Consider the following 17214-nt stretch of genomic DNA (forward strand, 5'->3'; position numbering starts at 1 on the left):
TACGAGGATCGTCCTTTGTTGCCAGAGGTAAAGGCAAGGGAAAACGGCTGCTCTCAGCTAGTTCCCAGGAGCAGAAGTCCTCCCCTGCTTCCGCAAAGTCCACCGCATGACGCTGGGGCTTTCCGCGGGGGGGGGGGGTCAGATCAAGTGGGGGCACGTCTTCGTCTTTTCAGCCACGTCTGGGTTCTCTCACAGGTGGATCACTGGGCAATAGAGATTGTTTCCCAGGGATACAGACTAGAATTCGAAGACATGCCTCCTCGCCGGTTTTTCAAATCGGCTCTGCCGGCTTCCCCGTCGGAGAGGGAGCTGGTGTTAGCTGCAATTCACAATTTGTACATTCAACAGGTGATAGTCGAAGTTCCTCTTCTCCAGCAAGGAGAGGGTTGTTATTCATCCCTGTTTGTGGTACCGAAACCAGACGGTTCGGTCAGACCCATTTTAAATCTGAAGAGGTTCAAGTTCAAAATGGAATCGCTCAGAGCGGTCATCGCCAGCCTGGAGGGAGGGGATTGGATGGTGTCCCTGGATATAAAGGATGCGTACCTTCATGTTCCCATTTTCCCTCCTCACCAGGCGTTCCTGAGATTTGTAGTACAGGACTGTCACTACCAATTTCAGACGTTGCCGTTTGGTCTTTCCACGGCCCCCGAGAATTTTCACCAAGGTAATGGCGGAAATGATGGTGCTCCTGCGCAGGCAGGGCGTCACAATTATCCCGTACTTGGACGATCTCCTCATAAAGGCGAGATCTCGGGAGAAGTTGCTGGACAGCGTGTCTCTGTCCGAGAAGACGTTGCAGAGGCGCGGCTGGATTCTCAATTTACCGAAATCCCAGCTAGTCCCTGCAACGCGTCTGACCTTTTTGGGCCTGATTCTAGACACAGACCAAAAAAGAGTTTTTCTTCCAGTGGAGAAGGCTCAGGAGCTCGTAGCTCTGGTCAGGAACCTATTGAAGCCGAAAAAGGTTTCAGTGCATCATTGCACAAGGGTTCTGGGGAAGATGGTGGCTTCATACGAGGCCATCCCCTTCGGCAGGTTCCATGCAAGGACCTTTCAATGGGACCTATTGGGCAAATGGTCCGGGTCCCATCTACACATGCAAAAATGTATCACCCTGTCTCCCAGGGCCAGGGTGTCTCTCCTGTGGTGGCTGCGCAGTGCTCATCTCCTGGAGGGTCGCAGGTTCGGCATTCAGGACTGGGTCCTGGTGACCACGGACGCGAGCCTCCGAGGTTGGGGAGCTGTCGCACTAGGAAGAAATTTCCAGGGTCTCTGGTCAAGCCTAGAGACTGGTCTCCACATCAATGTCCTGGAGTTGAGGGCCATATACAACGCCCTACGCCAAGCGGAGGAATGGCTTCGGAACAAACCGGTTCCGATTCAGTCAGACAATGTCACGGCAGGGCGGCACAAGGAGCAGAGTGGCCATGGCAGAGGCGACCAGGATTCTGCGCTGGGCGGAAGGCCATGTAAGCGCACTATCAGCAGTGTTCATCCCGGGGGTGGACAACTGGGAGGCGGACTTCCTCAGCAGGCACGACCTGCATCCGGGAGAGTGGGGACTTCATCAAGAAGTCTTCACACAGATCACGGATCGGTGGGGACTGCCTCAGATATACATGATGGCGTCCCGCCTCAACAAAAAGCTAAAGAGGTATTGCGCCAGGTCAAGAGACCCTCAGGCGGTTGCGGTAGACGCTCTGGTGACACCTTGGGTGTTCAGATCGGTCTATGTGTTTCCTCCTCTACCTCTCATATCCAAGGTGTTGAGGATAATAAGAATAAGAAGGGTCAGAACAATCCTCATTGTTCCAGATTGGCCACGAAGGACTTGGTATCCGGATCTGCAAGAGTTGCTCACAGAAGATCAGTGGCCTCTTCCTCTAAGGCAGGACCTGCTGCAGCAGAGGCCCTGTCTGTTCCAAGACTTACCGCGGCTGCGTTTGACGGCATGGCGGTTGAACGCCGGATCCTAGCGGAAAAAGGTATTTCAGAGGAGGTCATTCCTACCCTGATCAAGGCTAGGAAGGACGTGACGTCGAAACATTATCGCCGTATATGGCGAAAATATGTTTCTTGGTGTGAGGCCAGAGCTGCTCCTATGGAGGAGTTCCAGTTGGGCCGTCTGCTTCACTTCCTTCAAACGGGAGTGAATTTGGGCCTAAAATTAGGGTCCATAAAGGTTCAAATTTCGGCCTTATCCATTTTCTTTCAAAGAGAATTGGCTTCTCTTCCTGAAGTACAGACTTTTGTGAAAGGCGTGCTGCATATTCAGTCTCCCTTTGTACCCCCGGTGGCGCCTTGGGACCTTAACGTGGTATTAAGTTTCCTCAAGTCACCTTGGTTTGAACCACTCAAAACAGTGGAGTTGAAATACCTCACTTGGAAAGTGGTCATGTTGTTGGCCTTAGCTTCTGCAAGGCGGGTTTCGGAATTGGCGGCTTTATCATATAAAAGCCCATACCTGATTTTTCACGTGGATAGGGCAGAGTTGAGGACGCGTCCTCAATTTCTGCCCAAGGTGGTCTCATCTTTTCATATGAACCAACCTATTGTCGTGCCTGTGGCTACACGGGACTTGGAGGATTCCGAGTCCCTGGATGTGGTCAGGGCTTTGAAGATTTATGTGACCAGAACAGCTAGGATCAGGAAGACCGAAGCTCTGTTTGTTCTGTATGCGGCCAACAAGGTTGGCGCTCCTGCTTCAAAGCAGACTATTGCTCGCTGGATCTGTAACACGATTCAGCAGGCGCATTATTCGGCAGGATTGCCATGGCCTAAATCGGTCAAGGCCCATTCCACTAGGAAGGTGGGCTCCTCTTGGGCGGCTGCCCGAGGGGTCTCGGCACTACAACTGTGCCGAGCTGCTACTTGGTCGGGGTCAAACACCTTTGCAAAGTTCTATAAGTTTGATACCCTGGCTAAGGAGGACCTCCTGTTTGCTCAATCGGTGCTGCAGAGTCATCCACACTCTCCCGCCCGTTTGGGTGCTTTGGTATAATCCCCATGGTCCTTACGGAGTCCCCAGCATCCTCTAGGACGTTAGAGAAAATAAGATTTTACTTACCGGTAAATCTATTTCTCGTAGTCCGTAGTGGATGCTGGGCGCCCGTCCCAAGTGCGGACTTCTTCTGCAAGACTTGTATATAGTTATTGCTTACATAAGGGTTATGTTATAGTTGATCGGGTTTGAACAGAGGCTATGTTAATTGTTCATACTGTTAACTGGGTAGTTTATCACAAGTTATACGGTGTGATTGGTGTGGGCTGGTATGAATCTTGCCCTTATATTTACAAAAATCCTTTCCTCGTACTGTTCATCTCCTCTGGGCACAGTTTCTCTAACTGAGGTCTGGAGGAGGGACATAGAGGGAGGAGCCAGTGCACACCCAGAATCCAAAGCTTTCTTAAAGTGCCCTATCTCCTGCGGAGCCCGTCTATTCCCCATGGTCCTTACGGAGTCCCCAGCATCCTCTACGTACTACGAGAAATAGATTTACCGGTAAGTAAAATCTTATTTTAAAATAATCAGTTACAACATTATTTTACGCAACACAAAGGTTTTGTACAGATGTTGAACATCACATCCAGCACATAGGTGGTGATTCAGATTTGATCTTTGGGCTGCTAAATTTGTCGAGCTGCATTCAGATAGTCGCCGCCCAAGTGGATTGTATATTCACCGTGCAAGTGTGCGAACGCATGTGTAGGCAGAGCTGCAAAAGATCCCTCAGTCAGCGGACAGCTGCAAATCCGTTTGCACCCCACTCACCATTTAATGATTTTTCTAAATCATTAGAGCCCAGGACTTACTCCTACAGTGCGATGAGAACAGGCTGATCGGGGTCGGAGCTGACGTCACACACCCTCCCTGAAAACGCTTGGGAACGCCTGCGTTTTCCCTGACACTCCCAGAAAACTTTCAGTTACCACCTACAAACGGCGTTTTCCTGTCAATCAGCATGCGAATAGAAATGTTTGCACCAGCCTGTCGCTGCTCCGCAATGCCTGTTGTTGTTTGCCGACGTGCGTGCACATTGCGGAAACGGTCAGCATCGATCAGGTCTGAATCCCCCCCATAGTCTCTTTCAGTCATATAAAAAAAAACACAATAGCTCCATTGCTAGCTATAATACTGAAAATGGCTAAAAAAGTCATTTTGTCACACTGGATCTCCGAATCTCCTCCTTTTTTGCATGAAGTTCAAGCTGGATTATTACAGTTTATTTACTATGAGCGTCAATCAGCATTCCCAGAGGTTGAGAAGGGAGTGTATAATTTTTGTAAGAAATGTAAGCTGTACATAGACAGTCTTCCCCCATTGGTCCAAGACCAAATTCAAAAAGTGTTTGAATCCCCTAAGTGGTATCATCTTCAGAATAGGGATGACCATCGGTGTATTCGCCATCGATGGCGAAACTGTGAGTGGCCGTCGATGATCACTAACTATGCTATGGGAGACCATCGATGGTCACTAGCTATGCTATGGGAGACCATCGATGGTTTCACTCATCGATGTCCATTCCTGTTATTTCTGTAAATGACCCGTGGGCCAATCACAGACTGGGGGAGGGGCTTCATGGGTGCTGGGGGCGGAGCTATGCTCCATGTCCCAGTATCTTTAAAAAAATTAAAAAAAAAGTATTTGTTTAGTCTAAGCCATCGATGGAGAGAAACCATCTGGTTCTCTCCCATCGATAGCAAAACTATTCGACATCGGCCTTAAACCATCGATGATTAGGAATCATCGATGGCCATCCCTACTTCAGAATATCTCATAATCTGGTCTTCGTATTATCTGTGTTGTGTATGGGTACCCCCCCCCCCCTGGGTCAGTTAAAGGTGATTAGTAGTGCGTAGTGCGTTTCACCCGTCAAATCGGGCTTGCTCACTTTCATTGGAAGTGAGCAAGCCCGATTTGACGGGTGAAACGCGTTTTCCTACCCATATATGCAACAAGAACTCTGAGCAAGGCATGCAATAGGATCCTATCATGGGAGAATATCAGCACTACTAATCACCTTTAACTGACCCAGCGACCTGGGCGGTACCCGGTATCAATTGTGATATCTTTTCTTTATTCTTGTCTGATCTGTAATTTTTGTTGGTGCATACATATAACTGGTGTTCAAAACAGCATACTTATTCCATGTGTAGCTAAATAATGGAGATGACAGCTCCAGCCATGATACACGTATGCTAAAATTGATTGGTATGTTACCTTCATTCGTCATACATTCCTGCATACACTTTATTTTGGGACTATCTTTCTGATAATATTGGATATGCTGTTCAAATTGAATTGAGAAAGTGTGTGGATGTAATTTCTCCCGTAAAAGGGCATCTCCACAGTTAACCCATATAGAGACACCGTGAACATATATCGAATATAACACATATATCCAATTATGCTCGAATAAAGCATTGTACTATCTTTTTCTCTCTACTAAAGATTTCATCCCTCTTTCTATTTTCGTGGACTCTCATCCATGATTCCTGGGAGTAATCCCAGGTCTAACATAGACAGCAGATCCACACTTCTTCCTTAATCTACTGAATAGGTGCACTCTCATTGGTGAGTGGGACACCTCATTCACAGGTTACTATCATACCTCACCGCTAGAGCCCAATCTCGTCTGATCTTGGAAGCAAAACGGTGATGGGCTGGGTCAGTATCTGAGGGGTGACCCTCAGAGAATACCCAGTGTAGTAATCTGAGGTTGTCTCATTTTAAAACTCAATACCAACAGCAGTATCACCACTACTTCTTCCTTCCCACTTATATCCTGATTTTTTTCAGGCAAGAATCGATTAGGAATCAACAACTTATCCCCAGCGACATCAGGCACACCTATCAGGTCATGTGTGCTGAGGATAGGATGAGATAGTATATACATGTTTCAAACACTCCCGGTGTAATTGATATCTACTCGTGCATGACCAACATTGGTCCCACTAATACAAGCATTGCTTGTACTGGGATAGCATGAGAACAGGTGTATGGTGATTTTTTCAGGCAAGAATCAATAGGAATCAACAACTTATTAATTCCAGCGATATCAGGCACACCTATTAGCTTTTGTGTGCTGAGAATAGGATTAGGCAGTATATACTTGTTATAAACACTCCCAATGTAATTGATACCTATTTGTGCATGACCAACTCTGGTCCCATTAATACAAGCATCGCTTGTACTGGTATGGCATGAGAACAGGTGTATGGTGATTATATCTACACCTCTATGCCAGTCTATATTGGGATAGGCTAAACCAGAACATACAAACCCCTTTTTAGCCCTTTCCTCCAATGATACATCTGTGGGTTTTCCCTTTATTTGCTTGATAATAACTCCTCCATGGGGAGAACGAGTGGATACTGACTTTATTTTAACAAAGCATAATAAAAGTTATGTTTTAATAATATCGATAAATACAACAGTAACAAGAGTGCACCCAAACAAGAGTCTTCTTTATTCTATTTTTGCTCCAGCTTTTCTCTGACTCTGGGTGCACCACCAGACGGTAATTAAGAGATTATCTCTGTATAAACGTATACTGGTTCACATAAACACATGTAATTGTGTAATACTGGTGCGGAATCACCAACCTTTCTCGGTAAATCCTCCCTCTATGACCCTACTCCAGACCTCAGTTAGGATACTGTGCCCGGAAGAGCTGACACAATAAGGAAGGATTTTGAATCCCGGGTAAGACTCATACCAGCCACACCAATCACACCGTATAACTCGTGATACTATACCCAGTTAACAGTATGAACAATAACTGAGCCTCTCAACAGATGGCTCAACAATAACCCTTTAGTTAAACAATAACTATATACAAGTATTGCAGACAATCCGCACTTGGTATGGGCGCCCAGCATCCACTACGGACTACGAGAAATAGATTTACCGGTGAGTAAAATCTTATTTTCTCTGACGTCCTAAGTGGATGCTGGGACTCCGTAAGGACCATGGGGATTATACCAAAGCTCCCAAACGGGCGGGAGAGTGCGGATGACTCTGCAGCACCGAATGGGCCAACTCTAGGTCCTCCTCAGCCAGGGTGTCAAACTTGTAGAATTTAGCAAATGTGTTTGACCCCGACCAAGTAGCTGCTCGGCAAAGTTGTAGAGCCGAGACCCCTTGGGCAGCCGCCCAAGAAGAGCCCTCCTTCCTTGTGGAATGGGCTTTCACTGATTTAGGATGCGGCAGTCCAGCCGCAGAATGTACAAGCTGAATCGTACTACAGATCCAGCGAGCAATAGTCTGCTTTGAAGCAGGAGCACCCAGCTTGTTGGGTGCATACAGGATAAACAACGAGACAGTTTTCCTGACACTAGCTGTCCTGGAAACATAAATTCTCAGGGCCCTGACTACGTCCAACAACTTGGAAGCCTCCAAGTCATTAGTAGCCGCAGGCACCACGATAGGTTGGTTCAAATGAAAGGCTGATACCACCTTAGGGAGAAACTGGGGACGAGTCCTCAATTCTGCCCTATCCATATGGAAAATCAGATAAGGGCTTTTACATGACAAAGCCGCCAATTCTGACATACGCCTGGCCGAAGCCAAGGCCAACAGCATGACCACTTTCCACGTGAGATATTTTAATTCCACGGTTTTAAGTGGCTCAAACCAATGTGACTTTAGGAAATCCAACACCACGTTGAGATCCCAAGGTGCCACTGGAGGCACAAAAGGGGGCTGAATATGCAGCACTCCCTTAACAAAAGTCTGAACTTCAGGTAGTGAAGCCAGTTCTCTCTGAAAGAAAATCGATAGAGCCGAAATCTGGACCTTAATGGAACCCAATTTTAGGCCCATAGTCACCCCTGACTGTAGGAAGTGCAGAAAACGGCCCAGCTGAAATTCCTCCTTTTGGGGCCTTCCTGGCCTCACACCACGCAACATATTTTCGCCAAATGCGGTGATAATGGTTTGCGGTCACTTCTTTCCTAGCTTTAATCAGCGTAGGAATGACTTCCTCCGGAATGCCCTTTTCCGTCAGGATCCGGTGTTCAACCGCCATGCCGTCAAACGCAGCCGCGGTAAGTCTTGGAACAGACAGGGCCCCTGCTGCAGCAGGTCCTGTCTGAGCGGCAGAGGCCATGGGTCCTCTGAGATCATTTCTTGAAGTTCCGGGTACCAAGCTCTTCTTGGCCAATCCGGAACAATGAGTATAGTTCTTACTCCTCTTCTCCTTATTATCCTCAGTACCTTGGGTATGAGAGGAAGAGGAGGGAACACATAAACCGACCGGTACACCCACGGTGTCACTAGAGCGTCCACAGCTATCGCCTGAGGGTCTCTTGACCTGGCGCAATATCTTTCTAGCTTTTTGTTTAGGCGGGACGCCATCATGTCCACCTGTGGCCTTTCCCAACGGTTTACAATCAGTTGGAAGACTTCTGGATGAAGTCCCCATTCTCCCGGGTGGAGGTCGTGCCTGCTGAGGAAGTCTGCTTCCCAGTTGTCCACTCCCGGAATAAACACTGCTGACAGTGCTAACACGTGATTTTCCGCCCATCGGAGAATCCTTGTGGCTTCTGCCATCGCCGTCCTGCTTCTCGTGCCGCCCTGTCGGTTTACATGGGCGACCGCCGTGATGTTGTCTGACTGGATCAGTACCGGCTGGTTTTGAAGCAGGGGTTTTGCCTGACTTAGGGCATTGTAAATGGCCCTCAGTTCCAGAATATTTATGTGTAGGGAAGTCTCCTGACTTGACCATAGTCCTTGGAAGTTTCTTCCCTGTGTGACTGCCCCCCAGCCTCGAAGGCGGCATCCGTGGTCACCAGGACCCAGTCCTGTATGCCGAATCTGCGGCCCTCTTGAAGATGAGCATTTTGCAGCCACCACAGCAGAGACACCCTGGTCCTTGGAGACAGGGTTATCAGCCGATGCATCTGAAGATGCGATCCGGACCACTTGTCCAACAGGTCCCACTGAAAAGTCCCTGCATGGAACCTGCCGAATGGAATTGCTTCGTAGGAAGCTACCATTTTTCCCAGGACTCGCGTGCAGTGATACACCGACACCTGTTTTGGTTTCAGGAGGCCTCTGACTAGAGATGACAGCTCCTTGGCTTTCTCCTCCGGGAGAAAAACTTTTTTCTGTTCTGTGTCCAGAACCATCCCCAGGAACAGTAGACGTGTCGTAGGGACCAGCTGTGACTTTGGAATATTTAGAATCCAACCGTGCTGTTGTAGCACCTCCCGAGATAGTGCTACCCCGACCAACAACTGCTCCCTGGACCTCGCCTTTATCAGGAGATCGTCCAAGTACGGGATAATTAAAACTCCCTTTTTTCGAAGGAGTATCATCATTTCGGCCATTACCTTGGTAAATACCCTCGGTGCCGTGGACAGACCAAACGGCAACGTCTGGAATTGGTAATGACAATCCTGTACCACAAATCGGAGGTACTCCTGGTGATGATGGTAAATGGGGACATGCAGGTAAGCATCCTTGATGTCCAGTGATACCATGTAATCCCCCTCGTCCAGGCTTGAAATAACCGCCCTGAGCGATTCCATCTTGAACTTGAATTTTTTTATATATGTGTTCAAGGATTTCAAATTTAAAATGGGTCTCACCGAACCGTCCGGTTTCGGTACCACAAACATTGTGGAATAGTAACCCCGTCCTTGTTGAAGGAGGGGCACCTTGACTATCACCTGCTGGGAATATAGCTTGTGAATTGCCTCTAGCACTGCCTTCCTGCCTGAGGGAGTTGTTGGGCAGATTTGAGGAAATGGCGGGGGGGAGACGTCTCGAATACCAGCTTGTACCCCTGAGATACTACTTGAAGGATTCAGGGATCCACCCGTGAGCGAGCCCACTGATTGCTGAAGTTTTTGAGACGGGCCCCCACCGTACCTGGCTCCGCCTGTGGAGCCCCAGCGTCATGCGGTGGACATGGAGGAAGCGGGGGAGGACTTTTGCTCCTGGGAACTGGCTGTATGCTGCAGCTTTTTCCCTCTACTTCTGGGCAGAAAGGACGCGCCTTTAACCCGCTTGCCTTTATGGGGCCGAAAGGACTGTACCTGATAATACGGTGCTTTCTTTGGCTGTGAGGGAACATGGGGTAAAAATGCTGACTTCCCAGCTGTCGCTGTGGAAACGAGGTCCGAGAGACCATCCCCGAACAACTCCTCACCCTTATAAGGCAAAACTTCCATGTGCCTTTTAGAATCTGCATCACCCGTCCACTGCCGAGTCCATAATCCTCTCCTGGCAGAAATGGACATTGCACTTATTTTAGATGCCAGCCGGCAAATATCCCTCTGTGCATCTCTCATGTATAAGACTGCTTCTTTTATATGCTCTATGGATAGCAATATAGTGTCCCTGTCTAGGGTATCAATATTTTCCGACAGGGAATCTGATCACGCAGCTGCAGCACTGCACATCCATGCTGAAGCAATAGCTGGTCTCAGTATAATACCTGAGTGTGTATATACAGACTTCAGGATAGCCTCCAGCTTCCTATCAGCAGGCTCCTTTAGGGCGGCCGTGTCCGGAGACGGTAGTGCCACCTTTTTTTTTTTTTTTAAATTGTTTATTTTAATTTACAGGTTATAAACTTTACAGGTTACAAACATTACAGCAGCCTCCCCCCATTCTTGGGGTGAGCTGTTCCGTCTAACATTATAGTACCAAAAGCAGAGATATAACCTTAAAATAAGGAACATATGGTTCCCATGATGCACAGATACAGCAAGGAGTTATGCATCGGGGTAAGCAGATACTGTTCAATTGGATGGGAACCAAAAAAACAAGCTCATGATTATATCAATAAGAGGATAAAGACTAAAGAAAGAGAACATGAAGGGCGAGAAGAAGAGACAGGGAAGACTGAGAGGGAATAGAGTAGAGGGGGAGAGGGGACAAGGTTGGAGAGAGGCCGCTGGTACGCCCCCGTGTTGCGCTGGCTACGCACAGGGCGCCAGTACAAGATGGAAAGTGCTATTCGGCGAACACGGAAAGGATATGTTGAGGATATCCCACGGGCTACTTATCAGGTTAGGAGAGTACAGGGATCATAATAGGAGGGCCGTCGAACTCCCGGAGGGTCGTACTCCATGTGCGGGAGCCTGTGAGTCGAACCATAGTTCCCAGTTTTGAAGGAACTGGAAAGATCTGTTATGGAGGTATGCAGTGATTTTTTCCATACTTGCGAAGTACCATACTTTGTTGATGATCTGTTGTATAGGGGGGGGCTCCTTCTTTTTCCAATGGAGGGCAATTGCGCATCTAGCCGCGTTCAAGATCTGTGTCAGTAATTTACCCGAGTTCGGAGGTGCATTGGCAATGGGGAGACCTAGCAGGAATGACCAAGGGTCTTTGTATATCTGGGTCTGGAGTACTGTACTCAGCAAGTGTGCGACTGAATCCCAGTATAGCTTAATTTTGGGGCACGTCCACCATATGTGGAGGAAAGAGCCATGTCCTCCGCACCCTCTCCAGCACAAAGGCTGAGAGGAGGGAAACATTTTGAGGAGTCTAGAGGGGACTAGATACCACCTATATAATATTTTATATGCGTTTTCCTTAACTAAGGTTGAGATAGAGGATTTCGCGGCCGCCGTAAAGATATCTGACCAATCATAGTCATCCGGTATCGGGCCAAGGTCCTGTTCCCACTTGAGTATAAAAGCCGGGGTCACCGATTTATCCTCTGCCTGGAGAAGGGAATACAGTAGGGTGATGATTCCTCGAGCAAGCGGTTTGTGATAACAATAGGACTCCAGAGTGGAGAGAGGTTGGAATGGGGATGAGCTCATTAAGGACGAGACAAAATGTTTCACCTGGAGATAGGTAAAAGGATTCGGTTCCGGGAAGTCATGTTTTGATATGATATCCGGTAAGGGTGCACAAGACCCCTCGGACAACACATCTAGAACAAAGCGAATGTTATGTGTCGACCATGGGCGCGAGCGGGTTATGGATTGGCCTGGGACGAAAGCAGGGTTGTCCCATAAGGGGGTAAGCGCCGAGGGGAATGACAGCATGTGGAAATGACGTGTGCAATAGTCCCAGATCTGGCAAGTGAATTCCAGAACCGGGTGGAGTTGCAAATGGGGAGATCTAGTTTTAGGAGGGGATAAGAGTATAGATGATAGAGATGGAGTGTGGCTAAGCGTCCTCTCTAACTGAAGCCAACGTATGGACTGCGTAGGGGCGAACCATGCCACTGCTTGGCTGAGATGGGTAGCCAGATAGTAAAGACGGATGTCTGGGAATCCTCTCCCCCCTTCTTGCACTGGTTTGCGGAGGGTAGAAAACCCTATCCTAGGGGTTTTATTTCTCCACACAAAACGAAGCAACCACGAATGGATTTGTGCCAGTACCGAATCCGGGACTTTCACTGGCAGCGTCTGAAACAAATAGAGGAGACGGGGGATAATATTCATTTTCAGAGCAACAATACGACCCAGCCAAGAGATGATTAGTGATTGCCATTTATGGAGATCGGCCTTAAGGTTTTTAAGCAATGGCGAGAAGTTTTCCTTAAACAAGTCTCCATAGCGACTCGTAATATAGACCCCCAGATATCGAATTTTAGAAGTGCACCAGGAGAATTTAAAGTTGTTTTGCATGTTGGCTATTTGGGAAGGGGAGATGTGGAAGGGAAGAGCTTCTGTCTTGGACCAATTGACTTTGTAGCCCGATATATTTCCGTAATCAGACAGGAGAGTAAAAAGGTTCGGCAGAGAGGTGTGAGGTGAGGAAAGTGATAGGAGGACGTCGTCTGCGAACAAGGAGATCTTGTAAACAGAGTCCCCCACTTCCAGTCCTCCGATATCAGGCGAGGCTCGTATGCGGGCTGCTAATGGCTCTATCACTAAGGCAAAAATCAGGGGTGAGAGTGGGCAGCCCTGTCTGGTACCATTGGAAATGTTCAAAGGGTCTGATTGTACTCCGTTCACAGATACCCTAGCGGAAGGGGTCGAGTATAAAGCTTGTATCCCTGCAAGGAATTCCCCCTGAAAACCCAAATGAGCAAGGGTTTCAAACATAAAGGGCCATCCTATTCTGTCAAATGCTTTCTCCGTGTCCAGAGAAAGCAAGAGAGCAGGAGTGTGTGTAAGGTTGATATAATGAGTCAGGCTAATAACTCGTCTCGTGTTGTCTCGGGCTTGGCGGCCGGGAATAAATCCTACCTGGTCGTTATGGATAAGGTGGGGCAAGACACTATTTAGACGGAGGGCTAATATTTTGGCATAGATCTTGATATCTGAGTTAAGTAGTGATATAGGCCTATAATTAGCGCAATTAGATGTGTCCTTACCCTCCTTAGGAATGACTATAATCTTAGCCTCCAGTGCCGATTTGGAGAAAGAAGCTCCCTGCAAGACAGCATTGAAAAGGGCTGAGAGGTGAGGTGTAAGCTGGGGGAGAAAGGTCTTGTAATATGCGGCCGTAAAGCCGTCTGGGCCAGGGGCTTTGTTAAGTTTTAGGGTTTTGACAACAGTGGCAATTTCTTCGTCGGATATCTCTGAATTCAATTTGGCAGAAACCGATGAGCTCAGACGAGGGAGATGGCAGTGGGATAGGAAGGTACGGATAGCCCCAATAAAGTCTGGTTTCGTCTGAGTGGTCTCATGGGCGTTGTATAGCTTCTCGTAGAAGCGAGAGAAAGTTTCAGTGATACATTTAGGATCCCTAGTCTTCTCACCAGAGAGAGGCTGGATGGACATAACGTTGTTCCTTGCAAGTTTAGCCCGGAGCCTAGAGGCTAATAGCCGATCGGCTTTATCCCCTTTTTCGTAGAAGGATTGGTTGAGCCACTTCAGGCTGGTCTCCACCTTCGTCGTCAGGAGCATATTTAATTCACCTCTGACCGCAGATAGGGAGGAGAGATCCGTTTCGGACCCTGTTTTTTTGTGTTTCAGTGAGAGGGAACTAAGCATGTCTGAGAGTTCCCGGATGCGTTTAGATCTGGTCTTCTTGTTATAAGAGGAGGCGCTGATCAGGCATCCACGTATAACCGCTTTATGAGCGTCCCATAGTAACATAGGGGGAACAGATGGGGATGCGTTTGTCTCAAAGTAGTGGGAGATTTCGGCGGCTATGTGGGCTTTCGTTTGGGGGTTAAGAAGGAGTCTGTCATTCAATCTCCACACAGGATGGCGAGCGGGTGGATGTGAGCCCTGGACATCTACAGTGACCGGGCCGTGGTCTGACCACGTGTTGGGGTGAATGGAGGTGTCTATGATACATTGCGCAGGCTCCGAACTCAGGAAAATCATGTCCAGTCTTGTGTAAACATCGTATATGGGGGAATAGTATGTGTAATCTTTAGCAGTCGGCTCTTTCACTCTCCATGTATCGAAGAGAAGGTGGCGTGACAGCAGGAGGTTCAAAGCAGCTGTATTACGCGTATGTGAGGGGCGCATAGATCTGGGCAGAGGTTTAGATCTGTCCAGAACGCTGTCCAAAGTCACATTAAAATCCCCCCCTAATACCACACTACCGCATCTGTGTAGGGCTAAGAGGCTATTTAGGGAGTGGAAAAAGGGGGCCTGGTTCTGGTTTGGAGCATAGACATTTAAGAATGTATAGGGGGACCCGTTTAACAACCCCACCTGCAACAGGTATCTACCTTCAGGGTCGCTCAGTATTTCAGAGGGGATGAAATCTAAATGATTAGCAAAGAGTACAGAGACCCCTTTCTTCTTGCGTATGGGGTCGCAAGCATGGTAAGTGAGCGGGAAGTGTTTGGACTTAAGTTCTGGATGAGATTTACCCGAGAAATGAGTCTCCTGTAGGAAAACAATGTCGCCTTTAAGTTGCTTAAGGGATTGGAATAAGAGAGAGCGTTTACGCGGGCTATTCAGACCTTTCGTGTTCAATGTGATTATTCTAAGAACCATGGTATGAGAACAGAGCACTCTTCATGTGGGAGCGCACCAGCTGGGCTCCGAAAGAGATAGGGGAAGGGAAAGGAAAGAGGATCAGAGAGAGAAGAAAAGAGAGGGTAGGAGAACAGATGAAGGACAAGCATATATTAGTATCAGTGGCTAGAGGGCGGAGAAAATCCATTCTCGCTAGTCGGACCCAAGGAAGAAGTCGACCCGCAGGTCCAGGTCGTCCGACGTCGACCTTAAAGGTCGAATGGGGGGTGGGTGGACCTAGCTGCTTGGAGAGGAGACCAGGTCCCGTGTGCAATCAGACTAAAATTAAGTGTACATATTGCGAACAATAAACTAGGGGAGCTTAAAGGGGAGGGAGAAGGGGAGGGAGGAGGGGGGGAGGAGGGAGGGAAACAGCATTAATGGAACTGGGGGTAAACATGTCATGTCGACCACATAGCAACAATAATAACATTACAACCTGCATGAGGTAAAGAGAGAAGGTTCGGCCCAGACGGGCCTCCCGGGGCCGGAGCCCCCGCGGCCAGCCACGACGAACCCCGGCCCCGAGGGCCCGGACAGGCCCCCCTACAACAGGATCACCAAGGCAATAAATGGTAATCATTAGCTTAACCAAAGTCTCTACATCCTATGGGGATCTTGGCATAGTGCGGAAAGACCCCCTGCAGTCCGTTAGGGACTCGTATGCGCATCGAGACCCATCATGGACATCTATACATGGCGATTCATGTATCTGGGGAGGTGTGGGAAGCAGATCCGACGGTGGTCCAGTTTGAGGCTGGGGCTGTGAGAGAAGGGGAGGTGTTGACTGGAAGAGAGCGTTGAGGAGTGGTCGGGGGGCCGGAGATGTTCAGTTGATGGAGTAGTTGGAGGGCCTCATCTGGGGACCTAGCAGAGAGGGTTTTACCATCCGCTCTGACTTGGAGGGCAAAAGGGAAGCCCCATCTGTATCTGACATTATGATCTCTTAGGGCTTTGGTTATGTCTTTTAGCTCCCTCCTTCTGTTCAGCGTGACCGGCGACAGGTCCTGGAAGATCAAGAGATCGGAGCCCTCGAACGGGATAGTCGACATCCTCCTGGTTTTGGCGTAGACTCGATCTTTGACCGCGAAATAGTGAAAGCGGAGAATTACGTCTCTTGGTGTTTTGGCGTCTTGGGATCTAGGACGTAGAGCCCTGTGGGCCCTATCTAGAAGAAGCATATCGTCTGGGACGGAGGGAGCAAGTGAGCGGAAGAGGCGGAGTAGATAATCCGTGAGGTGATTTTGTTCCACCGTCTCGGGAACGTTGCGTATTCTAAGATTGTTCCGACGGCCTCTGTTGTCCAAATCTTCCTGTTTATCCGCTAAGAGCATAACATCCGTACGCATTTGAGATATCTCCTGTTCTGATTCTTGTTGGAAGGCGATAAGCTCTTCTTGTTTTCTTTCGATGGCATCCACCCTGGTGCCCAGGCTATCCTCGTCCGATTTTAGACCCGAGATAGCCTCCTGTACTTCTGCACGAATTGATTTTTTAATATTACGCATCTCGGATAGGAGAAGGGCGACATCAGCCTTTGTGGCGGGAGTGGAGGAAGAGTCATCGTCCGAGTCTTTGTCAGAGGTTGCTGAAGTGGGTGGGGGTGAGGTTGCTCTCCGGATGGAAGATGGAGCCGAATTCTTGAAGTAGCCCACCAGGTTATGGGCATTCGACTTTTTCCCCCCTTTAGGCATATTGGCGGAAAGAGGTGAGGTAGGTTGGTTGTCAACACCTGGGAAGGACGAGGGAGGCTCCTATATCATTAGGATCACACACGGAACCAGGTGTAGTACATATCGAGGTCACATGCTAGGCACTTTGAAGAAGATGGTCAAAAGGGTCCAGCTGGGCATGCCACGGCATGTAGGTAATGAGTGACGCTTCTAAGCTCCGGCAGGATTGGGATCCTCCGGAGGCCGGGGCTTCTTTCAGAGATACTCAAGGCCCTGCAGGCGTCACGTGTGTGGGTGTCAGGGGGGGGGGGGAGGGCCCTGCAGGGTGCTTAAAGAGTACCGTTGTACCGGTAATAGTGGCCTGAACCCTCTGAGGTGCTATCTGGTCCAGTAGTTCTAGCCCGTAGGAGCACCTATAGGGCGTGATAGGGTGTTCAGGAGGTGAGGGTGAGAGCAGGGTAAGGAATTCTGATGAGGTCACTAAGCGAGGCTCAGAGGGTGAAGTGGAGCCGCAGTGTGCCGGTCTGATGGAGTGTGTTCTGCTCCCAAGATGGCCGCCGGACTTCTTCTAGCTCCGCCGGGCTGCCCCGTTTTCGTCCTGGTCCCTGGCCTACGGAGCTGGTAAAAGCAACAGGGAGCC

General features: G+C 48.8%; 1 pseudogene; it reads left to right on the plus strand.

Annotated features, from left to right (window-relative positions):
* The first annotated feature begins 5601 nt into the window (after positions 1 to 5601).
* LOC134897762 (5S ribosomal RNA) lies at positions 5602 to 5719 on the plus strand (annotated as a pseudogene).
* The last annotated feature ends 11495 nt before the right edge of the window (positions 5720 to 17214 follow it).

The sequence above is a fragment of the Pseudophryne corroboree genome, chromosome 3 (genome assembly GCF_028390025.1).
Source record: "Pseudophryne corroboree isolate aPseCor3 chromosome 3, aPseCor3.hap2, whole genome shotgun sequence".
NCBI classification, from domain to species: Eukaryota; Metazoa; Chordata; class Amphibia; order Anura; family Myobatrachidae; genus Pseudophryne; species Pseudophryne corroboree.